Genomic DNA, 14,703 nt, shown 5'->3' on the forward strand with positions numbered 1-14,703 from the left:
GGCCTGGGGGTTTTGCTCTTGGGTAGTTTTTTGATTGCCACTTCAATTTCTTTGCTGGTTATTGGTCTGTTTAGATTTTCTGTTTCTTTCTGGGTCAGTCTTGGAAGGTTGTATTTTTCTAGGAAGTTGTCCATTTCTTCTAGGTTTTCCACCTTGTTAACATATATGTTTTCATAGTATTCTCTAATAATTCTTAGTATTTTTGTGGGGTCTGTCATAATTTTTCCTTTCTTGTTTCTTATTCTGTTGATGTGTGTTGATTCTCTTTTTTTTTAATAAGTCTGGCTAGGGGCTTATCTATTTTGTTTATTTTCTCGAAGAACCAGCTCTTGGTTTCATTGATTTTTTTCTATTGTTTTATTCTTCTCAATTTTATTTATTTCTTCTCTGATCTTTATTATATCCCTCTTTCTACTGACTTTAGGCCTCATTTGTTCTTCTTTTTCCAATTTCGATAATTGTGACTCTAGACTATTCATTTGGGATTATTCTTCCTTCTTTAAATATGTCTGGATCGCTATATACTTTCCTCTTAGAACTGCTTTCGCTGCATCCCACAGAAGTTGGGACTTTGTGTTGTTGTTGTCATTTGTCTCCATATATTGCTTGATCTCTATTTTAATTTGGTCATTGGTCCATTGATTATTTAGGAGCATGTTGTTAAGCCTCCATGTGTTTGTGAGCCTTTTCATTTTCTTTGTACAATTTATTTCTAGTTTTATACCTTTGTGGTCCGAGAACTTGGTTGTTAGAATTTCAATTTTTTGAATTTACTGAGGCTCTTTTTGTGGCCTAGTATGTGGTCTATTCTGGAGAATGTTCCATGTGCACTTGAGAAGAATGTGTATCCTGCTGCTTTTGGGTGTTGACTTCTGTAGATGTCTATTAGGTCCATCTGTTCTAGTGTGTTTGTTGTTCAGTGCCTCTGTGTCCTTACTTATTTTCTGTCTGGTGGATCTGTCCTTTGGAATGAGTGGTGTGTTGAAGTCTCCTAAAATGAATGCATTGCATTCTATTTCCTCCTTTAATTTTGTTAGTATTTGTTTCACATACGTAGGTGCTCCTGTGTTGGGTGCATATATGTTTATAATGGTTATATCCTCTTGTTGGACTGACCCCTTTATCATTATGTAATGTCCTTCTTTGCCTCTTGTTACTTTCTTTGTTTTTAAGTCTATTTTGTCTGATACTATTACTGCAACACCTGCTTTTTTCTCCTTGTTGTTTGCATGAAATATCTTTTTCCATCCCTTGACTTTTAGTCTGTGTATATCTTTAGGTGTGAGGTGAGTCTCTTGTAAGCAGCATATGTATGGGTCTTGCTTTTTTATCCATTCTAGTACTCTGTGTCTTTTGATTGGTGCGTTCAGTTCATTTACATTTAGGGTGATTATTGAAAGACATGTACTTATTGCCATTGCAGGCTTTAGATTCGTGGTTACCAAAGGTTCAAGGGTAGCTTCTTTACTATCTGTCTAACTTAACTTGCTTATTGAGCTATTATAAACACAGTCTGATGATTCTTTATTTCTCTCCCTTATTATTCCTCCTCCTTCATTCTTTCTTTGTTAGGTGTTTTATTCTGTGCTCTTTTGTGTTTCCTTTGATTGTTTTTGTGAGTCGTTGATTTTATTTTTTGCCTTTAGTTAGTATTTGGTTGGTCTGCTTTCTTTGCTGTGATTTTATTTTCTCTGGTGACATCAATTTAGCCTTAGGAGTGCTTCCATCTAGAGCATTCCCTCTAAAATACCCTGTAGAGGTGGTTTGTGGGAGGCAAATTCCCTCAACTTTTGCTTGTCTGGGAATTGTTTAATCCCTCCTTCATATTTAAATGATAATCGTGCTGGATACAGTATTCTTGGTTCCAGGCCCCTCTGTTTCATTGCATTAAATATATCATGCCATTCTCTTCTAGCCTGTAAGGTTTCTGTTGAGAAGTCTGATGATAGCCTGATGGGTTTTCCTTTGTAGGTGACCTTTTTCCTCTCTCTGGCTGCCTTTAATACTCTGTCCTTGTCCTTGATCTTTGTCATTGTAATTATTATGCATCTTGGTGTTGTCCTCCTTGGGTCCCTTGTGTTGGGAGTTCTGTGTGCTTCCATGGTCTGAGAGACTATTTCCTCCCCCAGTTTGGGGAAGTTTTCAGCCATTATTTCTTCAAATACACTTTCTATTCCTTTTTCTGTCTCTTCTTCTTCGGGTACCCCTATAATGCGGATATTGTTTCATTTGGATTGGTCACTCAATTATTTTAATATTCTTTCATTCTTGGAGATCCTTTTATCTCTCTCTGCATCAGCTTCTCTGCATTCCTGTTCTCTGATTTCTATTTCATTAACAGCCTCTTGCACCTCATCCAATCTGCTCTTAAGTCCTTCCAGAGATTGTTTTATTTCTGTGTTCTCCCTCCTAACTTTATCTGCTAGCTTTTGCATGTTTCTGTGCAGCTCCATCAGCATTTTTATGACCCTTATTTTGAATTCTTTTCCAGCAAGATTGGTTAAATCCATCTCCCCAGGCCCCCTCTCAGAGGTTGTCTGTGTGATTCTGGTCTGAATCAAATTCTTCTGCCTTTTCATAGCGATAGAGGTAGTCATAGGGAGTTGGTGCGTGTGTCAGCTGGGAGGACAAAGTCCCTTCTTGCTTGCTTGTCACCTTCCTTTCCTGTGAGAATGGCGACCTCTAGCAGCTTTTGCTGGGCAGCTGCGTGCTGTTGGGGCCTCTGAGTCTGTCCCAGGTGGCTGCGGAGGAGGCTCTGCGCAGCTGCTGTGGGAGAGGCCGGTCTCAGGCTCCTCCTCCGCTATGGTGGGGCCACGCCAGAGGGGGAAGGGACTGAGAGGCTGCTTATTGCCCTGAGGGGCTTCAGAGCTGCACTGTCACCCAGGGGGTTAGGGCGCCCGGAGTTCCCCTGGATTCCCAGGTCCTGGACTGAGTGTGCCAGGACACTTCCATCCAGCTCTGAATCCCCTGTCCCTTTAAGAGTTTCAAAAGAGACTTGCTTTTCTTTTGTCCCAGGGGCGCAGGCTGCAGGGACCTGCTCACAGATTTTACTGTTCTCTTTCCCTAAAAACCAGCACACCATGCACTGTGTGTCTTCGTTCCCAGTGTGGATAACTAGGGCTGGGTGTTCAGCAGTCCTGGGCTTCCACTCCTTCCCCGCTCTGACTCCTCTCCTCCCACCGGGGAGTTGGGATGGGGGGTGTGCTCAGGTCCCACTGGGCTGCGGCTTGTTTCTTACCCCTTCGTGAGGTTCTGAGTTCTCACAGATGTAGATGTAGCCTGGCTGTTGTACTGTATCTTCTGATCTCTCTTTTAGGAATAGTTGTGTTTACTGTACTTTCAAAAATATATATGGTTTTGGGAGGAGATTTCTGCTGCCCTTCTCATGTCACCATCTTGGCTCCTCTGACATCCAAAATTTTATCAGTCTTAAAACATTTTCTTTTTCTCATTTCAAATGTTCTTTTCTTTATCATTCTCTGTCTTGGTAATGTAGCATTTCATTTTGGAGTAGTCTATTTTGCTTTCTCACCATTGTTATATTACTATTTCTTCTTTGGGTTCTTAAATACAGCTGTGCCCATTGAAAAGACTTCTTAAAAATGCATACCCTTTATTAAGTAAAAGAATGCTCAGAAAAGCATAAGTAACTGTGTAAGAGAATAAAAACATAGAAAGCCATAATTCTTATAAATGTTTTAATTTTAGTTTTAATTTATGATGAGTATTCAGACATTTGAAAGATATACATGATAATATACTGACCACCAGGATACCTGATTCCCAGATTAAGAATTAAAACATCATCAACACAATTGAAGTTCCTGGTGCCTTTCCTCAAGAGCATTCCTCATATCTCTAACCCCACAGAATTATCATTCTGAATTTGTTGTTTATTATTCCCATGGATCTCTTTCTGCTTTTATTTATATATTTAAGTTGCCTTGAATAATATATATTGTTCTGCATACTTAAAAAATTTATATAATTTATATCGTTCTGCCTGAATTATTTTGCAACTTTTTAAATTAAAAACATCTATTTATGATTTTTATCCATGTTGATATATGTAACAACAGTTCATTTTAACATTAGTATGGTATTCCAAACATTATTATCATACTCCCAATGATGGGCATTTAGGTTATTTCTAATATTTCTGTCTTTCTCCACGTTATTGCAGTAAATGCTATAAAGATGATTACCTGTGTTTCTTTGTGCTCATGAGGGACAATTCTCTAGAAATTCTCTCTTTGGACTGAACTGTGTCTGCCTAAAAGCGGGAAGAAGTTGACGTCCTAACTCCCAACATTCAGAATGTGCCTATTTGGAGATAGGTTCTAATTACTATTTAGAGAAGTAATGAAGTTAAAATGAGGCTGTTAGGGTGGGGACTAATCCAGTCTGACTTGTGCCTGTATAATAAGAGGAGATTAGGACCCAGGCACTGACCACGTGTAGACTCAACAAGAGGGCGGCTGCCTGCAAGCCAAGGAAAGCCTCAGAAGGACCCGGCTGTACCTTCTTTGATCTTGGACTTCAGCTTCCAGAGCTGTGAGAAAATAAATTACTGCAGCCACCCAGTCTTTGGTGGTGTGTCCCGGCAGCCCAAGCAGACTAATATACTGCATTGGAGTGAAACTGCTGGGGGGCAGGATGTTTGCAGGTCCAACATCATGCGATGATGCCACATGACTCTCTGAAATGGTTGCAGCAAAGTGAACACTCGCCATGGCCCCTCTTCTTCTGACATCACATCCGCACAGACAACTGAGTAGTGGTGATCACGATGATTTTAATTTGCACTTGATTTGTAGTGAGGTCGAACACATTTTCTTAGGTTTATTAGCTATTTATGCTAAGTTTTTCTGCAAACCGTTTGTACATATATTTTTCTACTGGACCGACTTTTGCAACAATTTTTGGACACCTTGTTCTAGTCATACCATTTTGCTGCCTTACACATTTTTATATTCTTATTGATTTTTTGGTTTGCTTTAATTTTTCAGCTACTGAGAGAGGAATGTTAAATTGATACTTCACTAGTGGATTGATTTGTTATATTTTCCTTGTGTTTAAGTATTGCTTTACAAATTTTGAGGCTGTTCTCAGAGATGCAAAGTTATTTAGAATTGTTATGTATCATTCTGGTGAGTGAAATCTTTAATGACCTTTTGAATCTCTCACAGTGCATTTGCCTTATGTTTGTTTTGTCTGATATTAATAGTGTATATTCACTTTTTTTGGTTTTGATTTTCCCCACTATCGTTTTTCTCTTTCTGCACTTTCAACTTTTCTGAGTTCTCATGCTTTTAAGTGTTCCTTTTTAACTGGATTTTTAAAACCCATTCTGAAAGTTTTTAATCTTTTCATTTCAGAATTTAAACCAGTTATATTTATCATAATTATTGATATATTTGGATTCATTTTGCTAATCTTAGTTTTTGTTTTCTGTCACACTTTTTTCCTCTTTTCTGTTTTCTTTTAGATTGCATTTTCTCCTTATTTAATTGTTTGTTTTCCTTTACTTGTATCAAAGTTTTTCTCTCAATGTTGCAATCCTGCCCTTTTCTCCTTCTTCCTCATGAGGTACATTTAAAAGGCCTCATGTGCCAATGAGTCTATGTTCTTAGTTAGCTCTGTAATCTGCCTCCTTCCCCCCTGCCCTCTCCCTCCCTCTCCCGGTCTCTGGGTCCAGCCCTTGTCATCTTGTTCATCAGGTATTTCAGTGTCCTCTCTCCCTCTTCAGCTCCACTGCCTACTCTCTCTTAGAGTTCTCTCTGCAAGATGGCATTTGCTAGTAACTTTCAGTGGCTTCTGTTTTGTTTTGGATAAAATTCTAATTTCTTTCCCATGCGTGCAAGGGCCACCATGCTCACAGAAACTGCCCCTCCTGCCACTCCCTTGTCTGGCCACCTGCTCTGGCCACGTGATCTGGAAGCCACCCTCCTTGTGTGTCCTCTGCGCATCTGTCCACACATGCCACTCCTCTGTGGTATGCCGAGTCCTCTCCTGTGTGCAGCTTGTATACGTGACAATTTCCCACTCTCTCTTCATGCGTCAGGTCACAATCACCTTCTCTATGAAACTTTTCAGGACCCTCTGAGCCCAGGAAGGTTAGCTGCATCTTCTCTGCTTTGCTAGCATCAGTGGCTGTCTCTGTTACTTGTTATGGTCCTGATCACATTTCTTTGGTAAATGCATGTTTAAATGGCTTTCTTTTCTGGACTGTGAGCTTCTTAATGGCAAACAGCATGTCTTTATTGCCATTTCCCAGAGTCTAGCATAGTATTTGGCCCAATTCATATTTGTTGAATAAATAAAATAATAATATATGTGACTATAAAGAAAAAGGACTTGTTTTATCAATCACAGATAAGATCACTCTCACTTCTGATATTTATGTACTTTTTTTCTGTTTCAGTGAGAACAACTTGCCTTCCGAGCTGCACTGGGAGTTCTGTGTGGGCAGAGGCCATGTTTTGCACTTGGTTGGGGCTACTTAGGTCCTTAGCACAATGTTAGATGTAGAACAAGATCCCAGACAATATTATTTGATTGATGAGAGACTAAATGTAGCACACGTTCTGATCGTTAATATTTTACCTATATAATATTTTTTATTAAAATAAGAGGGTGGCAGTTAGTCACAATAATGTACTAGTTACTTGAACAAGGTGACATATGCAAGATGGTTCAAATGCCAAGGGACAAGTTCATTTCCCCTTCAGGGGAGCCAACGTCACATGGCCACCAGGTGCCCCGGTCAGTCCCTGCCTTCCTCCAGTGACTCAGGCTTCTGGAGATGCTCAGTCTGCCAGTCTCAGGTGGTCCTTGAAACTTCCTTCTGGTTCACTCACTAATTTTAATTGATTTTTTCCTTCTTAGGACAGAAAAGCTAAAGAAACCACACATCTTCATTCTCAATCTGCGCACAGTCTTTGGAATACTGTGGTTTTTCTTCTTCTTGTCAGAAGATACTGTCCTTCTCAATGAAATAAGAAGACTTAGGATGAAATCCCTTCATAGCCAAAAGTTTATTAACCTACTGTCTCTCAACAGTTAAAATTAGTATTTTAGCCTGGGGGTTCTCAACGTGTGCTCTCCAGAGCATCAGCACCAGTGTCCCTCAGGAACTGGTTAGAGATGTACGTTCTTGGGCCCTGCTCAGACCTACTGACTCAGAGACTCCAGGGTGCGGCCCTCTCTGTTTTGGCAAGCTCTCCAGAGGATTCTGATCTATGCCAAATTTTGAGAACCGCTGCTTTAAACTTGTGGCTAAAGGTCTAAAAGGAATAAATACATCCCTCCTGTATTTTCCCCATCACGATGATCTTAAAGACACTTCAGCAGCACAAACCTGTTTTTAAGTAATCATACAACAGTGTTAGAGCAAGACAGGATTAGGTCACACAGTCAGCAGAGAGGTGGGGTAGGACAGTTGGGAGGAGGAGAGCTCTGGAAGCAGAAATTGACTTGTGCTTGCATCCTGCCTCCATCATTTACTCCTTGTGTAACCTTGAACATGTTACACAGCCTCTCTGTGGCTGATTTCTCACGTGCAGTATTGAGACTGAGGTAGCACCTATCTTATGGGAGGAGGGCTGTTGTGAGCAATGAAAGAGTTTGTATTGATAAGTGCTTGAAATAGCATCTGGCACAGAAGGAGTGCTCTGTAAGTAATTGTTAAATGAGATCAATGAACTTGAAGCCAAAGGTTTTGTGATCCAGGATAGTCCCCTATGAGAGGGACACAGAACAGGCAGGTGGAAAAGTCACACCCCTTGCTGAATGCCCTTTGCTGCTGCCTGCAGGTGCCCACTGCCATGTATGATGCCAGAGCTGCTCTCCTGGATGCTGAGGGGACAGCTGGCTGCCAATGACTGCGGAGTACAGGATATCTGCCTATTTCAAACAGGACTGACACTTGTGTTGTTCTGATTGCTGGAGAAGGAGGCAATAAGAAAGGCAGGTATCCTTCACCAAGATGTGGCAGGTGTCTGAGATCCTGGGGCCATAATTTGGCCCAGTCTTAGGTTTTAGAGCTTTCATATGTATATTGCCTTCTTTTTTTTTTTTTTAAGTCAATTCCACATGCTCTAGGAACTGACATCCATTCCTGATGGTTGTTGGTATATTCTCCATCACTTGGCAAATCTGATGTATTTTAACCCAGCTTTCAGCATTCTGTAATCTCCCCTCATCAATCCTTCTCTGCTCAGGCATGTCTGCCTCCATTTGGCAGACATGGCAGGTGTTTCATTTCCCCCATGTAAATGACTTGTTTATTACAGTAGGGGTCCCTGGTCTTTGGAAAGAGCTTATAGATATCCTCGAGTAGAGCTCAGAAAGGGCTTCATGAATAATAATGCCCTAGTAAACCTGAAATGAGCTTGGACGTTGCCTCTTTGAAATTCATGCATCATTCTAAGTGCCGTCATTTAAATAGAAAGTGTAGAAGGTTTCCTGGGAAGGCTGACTCTGAAATACGCTTTCTTTACAAAACTTATCATTTCAGCACAAAACAAACAGCAGAAGCAAAGGTGGGAGTAGGTGATTCCTGGTATGTGTTTTACTTGAGCGTAAAATTTGTTTTTCTGATTGTCTTGAAATTTTTTGCAGTCTCGGGTTTAAAATTTTTAATTTGCATTCCTCTTTCTACTAAATATTCCTCAGTCTCCTTACTTCTAGATTGTGGATTTATGGTAAAAGGCACAAAAGCGAGGATGAGGAGATAGATGGCCATCCAAAGTCAGTTAACTCTCATTTCCATTTGTTTTGGGAGATGAGAATTATTGATACATTTGTAGCAGAGGCTTCAGCTTCTGTCTAGACTGCAGGTCCTCAGACCAGGCTGTGTACTGGAATCACTTGGAGGCGGTTAAACATTACTGATGCCTGGGATCTGGCTAAGCTCTTTTGGTCTGGGTGTTCCTGGACATCGTGATTTTCCAATGATGCCAGGTGGTTCTAACATGCAGGAAAACTTGAGAATCACCGTTGCTCATTGGGTCAACTACATGGATTTGGAGATGGCCAGCCACTGATAGAGAGTGGGATGACCCAGCCAAAGTCCACTGGGAGGTGGGCTGAGTAGTGGCCTCTTAGGAGAGAACTCCTGAGGGGCGTAGGGGCCAGGCACACCCGTGTAGGAAGGCTGGGTGCCCTGCTTTGGGTATATTCACTTCACTCTGTTGTTCCCTGTCTAGTGTCATGATTGCAAATCTCAGACCTGGGGGAGAGAGAACTGTGAGCAGAAACAGCAAATGCTTCAGTGAAAGCTCTGCAAAGCACTGGGTCCCTGCAGAAGTGGTACCAGGTCATGACATAGTGACATAACGGGAGGTGGGCTCTTCTTTGTCACAGGCTGTGCAGCAAATCAGGCCTCCCAAAGTCTGGAGGGCAACAATGTAGGTCTGCCTCCAGGGCAGATGGCGGAATCCTGTACAACTGTGCCTGGCCACAGTGGAGTGGTGCCAGGTGAGGTCTGCCCTGGGGGTTCTGCAGGAGCATGGGCTGCATCTAGCAGAAATGTTGCGAGGACAGCAGATCTGTCAGAGTGCAGAGATCATTACATTGGCAAGTAGTAAGGTACAGTTTGCTTGGACTCCAGGTGCATATCTACCAGCAGGTGAGGCCTAGGGACTCGGGGCAGAGTTTATCTGTGTAAGGAAGGATGCAAGGATATAACTGTATTGCTGTTTATAGAAAATCAGAATGCTAGCTGTCTGACCACACTAGTTCAGCTTCCCTGAAGAGCTTAAATGATACGGTCTTTGTCTGATTTGAGGAAGTATCTATATAAGAAGATTTTGGCTGTTACTAAGGAACAGAGCTATTAAAGGAATTATTCATTAAATCATTCAATGGCTCTCATAAGGGTCCGAGTGATAAATTCCTTTTGGAATTCAAGAGTGAATCTGTCTTGAGTAATTGGTATGCTTCCTTTTATGGGATAACTGTGCAACCCATTACATTTCCTGCCCTCCTTTCCTCAACCATAGAGGATCTCAAAACCAAATACAATGCTTACTTGTGATAATGTAACTTCTGGTGTTGACAACAGTGTATCCTTATTATGGCTTTGAGGTAATAAATTTTTATTTGTGTCCTTTGTTTTAAACCACTCTAAAATATTTTTTAAAAGAAACAAAGAGAAAACATGGAAGTCTCTGTTAAATAGAATCTGATTTTTCTTAGTTTTTTTTTATAGCTTTATTGTGGCATTATATAGACAATAAATTGCACGTATTTAAAGTATAACATTTGATAACTTTAGGGGCATAATATTTACCCATGAAACATCACCACAATTTAGATAATGAACATTTCCATCACCCCCTTAAAAGTTTCCTCATGTCCCTTTGTAATCTCTTTCTGTCACCACTCCCCAAACCTTTAGGCAACTGTTGATCAACTTCCTGTTACTATAGGTTAGTTTGCATTTTCTAGAGTCTTACACCAGTTGATTCATACTGTATATTCCCTTTATGACTGACTTCTTTCACTCTGCTTAATTTATTTTGAGATTCATCCATCTTGTTGCACATACCATTTATTTTCATTGCTAAGTAATATTCCATTGAATAGATACATAATCAACTGTTTTCCTATTCAACTGTTTTTGGACATTTGGGCTACTTCCAGGTTTTAGCCATTTTAAATAGAGCTGCAATTAACATTCATGAACAAGTCTTTGTACGGACATGTGCTTTAATTTGTCTGAAGTAAATATCTAGAAGTGGAATGGCTAGATTATGTGGTATATGCCCATTTAGTTTTTTTAACAAGCAGCTGAATGTTTTGTTTTGCAAAGTGGTTGCACCATTTTACATTCCTGACAGCACTGTATGAGAGTTCTAGTTGTTTTACATCCTCCCCAACAGTAGGTATGATCAGTTTTTAAAATTTTAGCCATTCTAATGAGTGTGTAATGATATTATGGTTTTGGTTTGTATTTCCCTAATGACTAATGGTGCCGAACATCTTTTTACATGTTGATTTGCAATTCATAAATCTTTTGTGTCTAGATGGCTGTTCAGATCTTTTGCCAATCTTTTAAAAAGCTGAGTTGTTTTCTTATTATTGTGTTTTGAGGGTTCTTGATATATTCTTAGATATAAGTCCTTTATTATATATGTGATTTGAAAGTATTTTCTCAGTCTGTGGCTTGTTATTTCATAGAATGCTTTAGAGCCACCCCAGTGCAGTCTAAGCATGTGAGACTGTGAGAAGGGAGGTTCAGAACTGTGGCCCCGAGACTCTGACATCCTCAGGCATCCTCCTGCCTGCAATCACTGAATGTCCTGGGCTAGTATAACTGACCCCACACCGATCTTCTCAGAAGCCTCACTTGGCCTCCACCCCCTCCAGCTTCAACCTGCCATGCAGCCATTATCGAGATTCACCTGGTCATTAAATGGATTCCTGTCTGCTAAGAGAGCAGTCGTTAATCTTTGATCTGCTCCACATACAAGAGATTGGAAATACCTCATCTCTTTGTCCACAGACTAAAATCTGGCTCTGCTGGGGCTGGGGAGAGGGAGAACCCAATAATGTAACTAACTCTTGTTATTTAGGTTGAATCAAAAGAAATTGATCCTTTTTTGTGGGTTGAAAAGTATCAAATATTAGATGTATTGGTCATCACCAGGTACCACAAATTTGGGTGGCCTAAACAACAGGAATGTATTGTCTCACAGTCCTGGAGGCCAGAAGTCCGAAATGAAGGTGTCAGCGGTGTTTGTTGCTTCTGAGGTGGGTGAGAGAATGTGTTCTGTGCCTCTCTCCCAGCTCCTGGTGATCTGCTGGCAATCCTCGGTGTCCCTGGCTCTTAGAGGCACCACCTGAATCTGTGCCTTCATCTTCACGCGGTGCTCTCTCTGTGTACGTCTCTGCATCGGATTTTCCTCTTTTATTCTGACAAAATCCTATCCAGTCATACTGCATTCGAGCCCACCCTTGACCTCATCTTTACTAATTACATCTGCAATGACCTTGTTTCCAAATAAGGTCACATTCTGACATACTGGGGTTTAGGGCTTCAAGATAGAAATTTTGGGGAATGTAGTTCAATCCATAACAATAGGGAATTGCATATAGTCAACCTTACAAAAAATTTCATTCTACGTGTTTTTAGCTCCTGACTTATTTACACCTTCTGCTTTGGATTGTTTTCTCCAATTCCTAAGTGGTTCTAGGGTCCCTTGGGGTCATATTACCTGTGTCTCATTAGTTTCCTCCTCCCTCCATCCTAGAGGCACTTAGGGTTGACTTTTCTCCTCTAGGTCAGCTGTGTCATTTGCCGTTCACCCGTCTGTCTGCTGTCTGTTTTCATTACAGAGCAGTTCATGATTAGAGTTATCACCTAGGCCACTGAAGAGTTTTTATTTCTGTTTCTTTTCTACGTGGTGGTTAAAGGTCATTTTTGAGAATACAGAAATGCCTTTTCTCTGCCATTTAGTAACATGATTTCTATGTTCGCTTCTCATAAAAAAGTCCAATGGATGGATGTCCTTGTCCTTTCTTAACTACAGGAAGTCCAGACTTTTTACACGATATTCTCCTCTGGGCAATTTGGGGAATCTCTAAGACCAGCTTAGTCGGCTTTACATATTGGTGATGGCATGCTTCTTTGGGGAGCTATCCAGCTTGGCAGCACCCCTTTCTGCTCCCCCGAAGGCCCTCCTCACTCACTGCCCACAGCGTCTCATGGTCTCTGGACTGGCTCCTTTCCCAGGTCTTTTGCTTTGTCTCAATTGTTTTTTCAAAAGGTCAGCAAATACTCTCCCCTTAATTCTCCACAGTGATGGTGGCAACTTGGGCGAACATTTTAAAGTACTGGAGTGAAAGTAGGTAGTGTGTACTCAGAATAAATAAAAACGGCTGTTCACAGAGCCCAGTATCCCAGGACAAGGACAGGGCACTTGCTCCATATTTGCTTAACTGTGAGCTGGGAGATAAGGGAGATGGTGGGGTGGGAAGGAGGGACTGGCCTGGGGCTTGAAGAACGAGATGGCTGTGGGTAGAGGAGGAAGCAGCCGGCCTGACACTTAGGGACCTGGTCCAGGCAGAGTGGACTCTGAAATTATTTGATAAGTAAGGGTCTGTTTTTTATTTGATCAATAGTGATTCTTCTCTAAAGGCTTAGCTAAATATTACATGTCTTCATGTTTGTATATATATTTTTAATTACCTAGTTTCTGGAAGATGTGGAACTATCTATCTGTTTTGAATAATTGGGATGCTTCCCTTTATGAGATGTTAAGAGCTAAGCAATCTTTAAGTAAAAGATTGTCCCTACCATATTATCTACTTGTAATCTAGTTTGGGGACAGGCGGGGGTGAGTGGGGGCAGGGACAAAGGGTGGATCTGGTGGGAGACTTACATATGGAAGGAGCCAATCTCCATGTCCCAGGTGGGAATACAAGGTACTGGCATGAGGGGCCTCTTATAACATCCCACCCCAGTGTCTGGAAGGGAAGAGCAGACCAGACAGATGGAGGCAACCTTTTAATCCCATCCCAATGTGCAGTTGAGGTGGCATCCCAGAATTACACAGATGTTGACATAAAAAGGGTTGTGTACATAGCCCAAGGGTCACATTTTTAAGTGATGCTCAATTCTCTCAGTTATCTTTGTTCTCAGCGACCATCTGTACTCAAAATTTCTCCCTGAATGGTATTGCCAGAAGGCTTGAAAATGCCATGTGATTCACCGCTCTGGGTTCTACTGAAACCCCTTTAAAAATGCCAGTGTTTCTGAAAGGATGCAGAGCAGAGAGAACTCAAAAGACAAACTTAGTTGGTAGATTGCTCTGCACACTTTCAGTGCAAGAAAAAAGCCCATGTCACTCTATTTTACAAATAAAATTAAGTATAGCACTGTGTCTGTGTTAGCAAGAAATCTGTTATTAATGCGGGAAACCCTGCCACCTTTCTAAGGTCTTAGGATAATTTCATCCTTGATGTCTGGAAAAGGTGAGTGGGACCTGGCTCTCAGACTGTTATTACCCTCATATTTTGTTTCCTTGCAGGCTGCTCCTATTGAACCTGGCTCTCCTCTTTCTGCCACCCTGGGGAATCCCACAGTATTTGTGATGGCCCTGTTAGTTGCTTGCCCAATATCCATTCTTTCCTGCCCTTGTGGCCCTGATTTTGTTGGGGATAACCATGTGCCCAGCCCTGGTTAGCCTGTTGCATAGTCCCAGCTGACTTCAGCTCTAGATTAGGTCATGTGGCTGAGTTCCGATGTAATGAAAGATGCTATGAACTTTTGGAAATCTTCTGTCTTACTGTTGAAAAGAGAACATGGAGGTGGCATCGCATCCCCCCCTTGTTCATGCCTTAAAAGTGGGCACCTTACATCGAGTCTTTGACTACTATTTTGTGATTGGATGGAAGACCATCTTTTTGCATCCATCTTTCAGCAGGGGGCCAGAGTAGACAGAATGGCCGAGTCACTGCAGTTAAATTGTTTTTAAATCTTTGGTCTGGTGGTGGCCACAATCAGTCAAGGGTTTTTGGGGAGTTTGAAGATCTGTTCAGAAGTTTTCCTTTATTTAGAAAGGGAGTTTAGCGCCAAGACAATAGACTTTGGATTCAGAACACTTGGGTTTGGGCCACAATTCTGCTATTGATGAGCCATGTGAAATTGGACAAGCCACATTGGAGGTTTAGTTTCCTCGTCTATACAATATGAAG

The sequence above is a fragment of the Manis pentadactyla genome, chromosome 2 (assembly GCF_030020395.1).
Source record: "Manis pentadactyla isolate mManPen7 chromosome 2, mManPen7.hap1, whole genome shotgun sequence".
Classification (NCBI taxonomy): Eukaryota; Metazoa; Chordata; class Mammalia; order Pholidota; family Manidae; genus Manis; species Manis pentadactyla.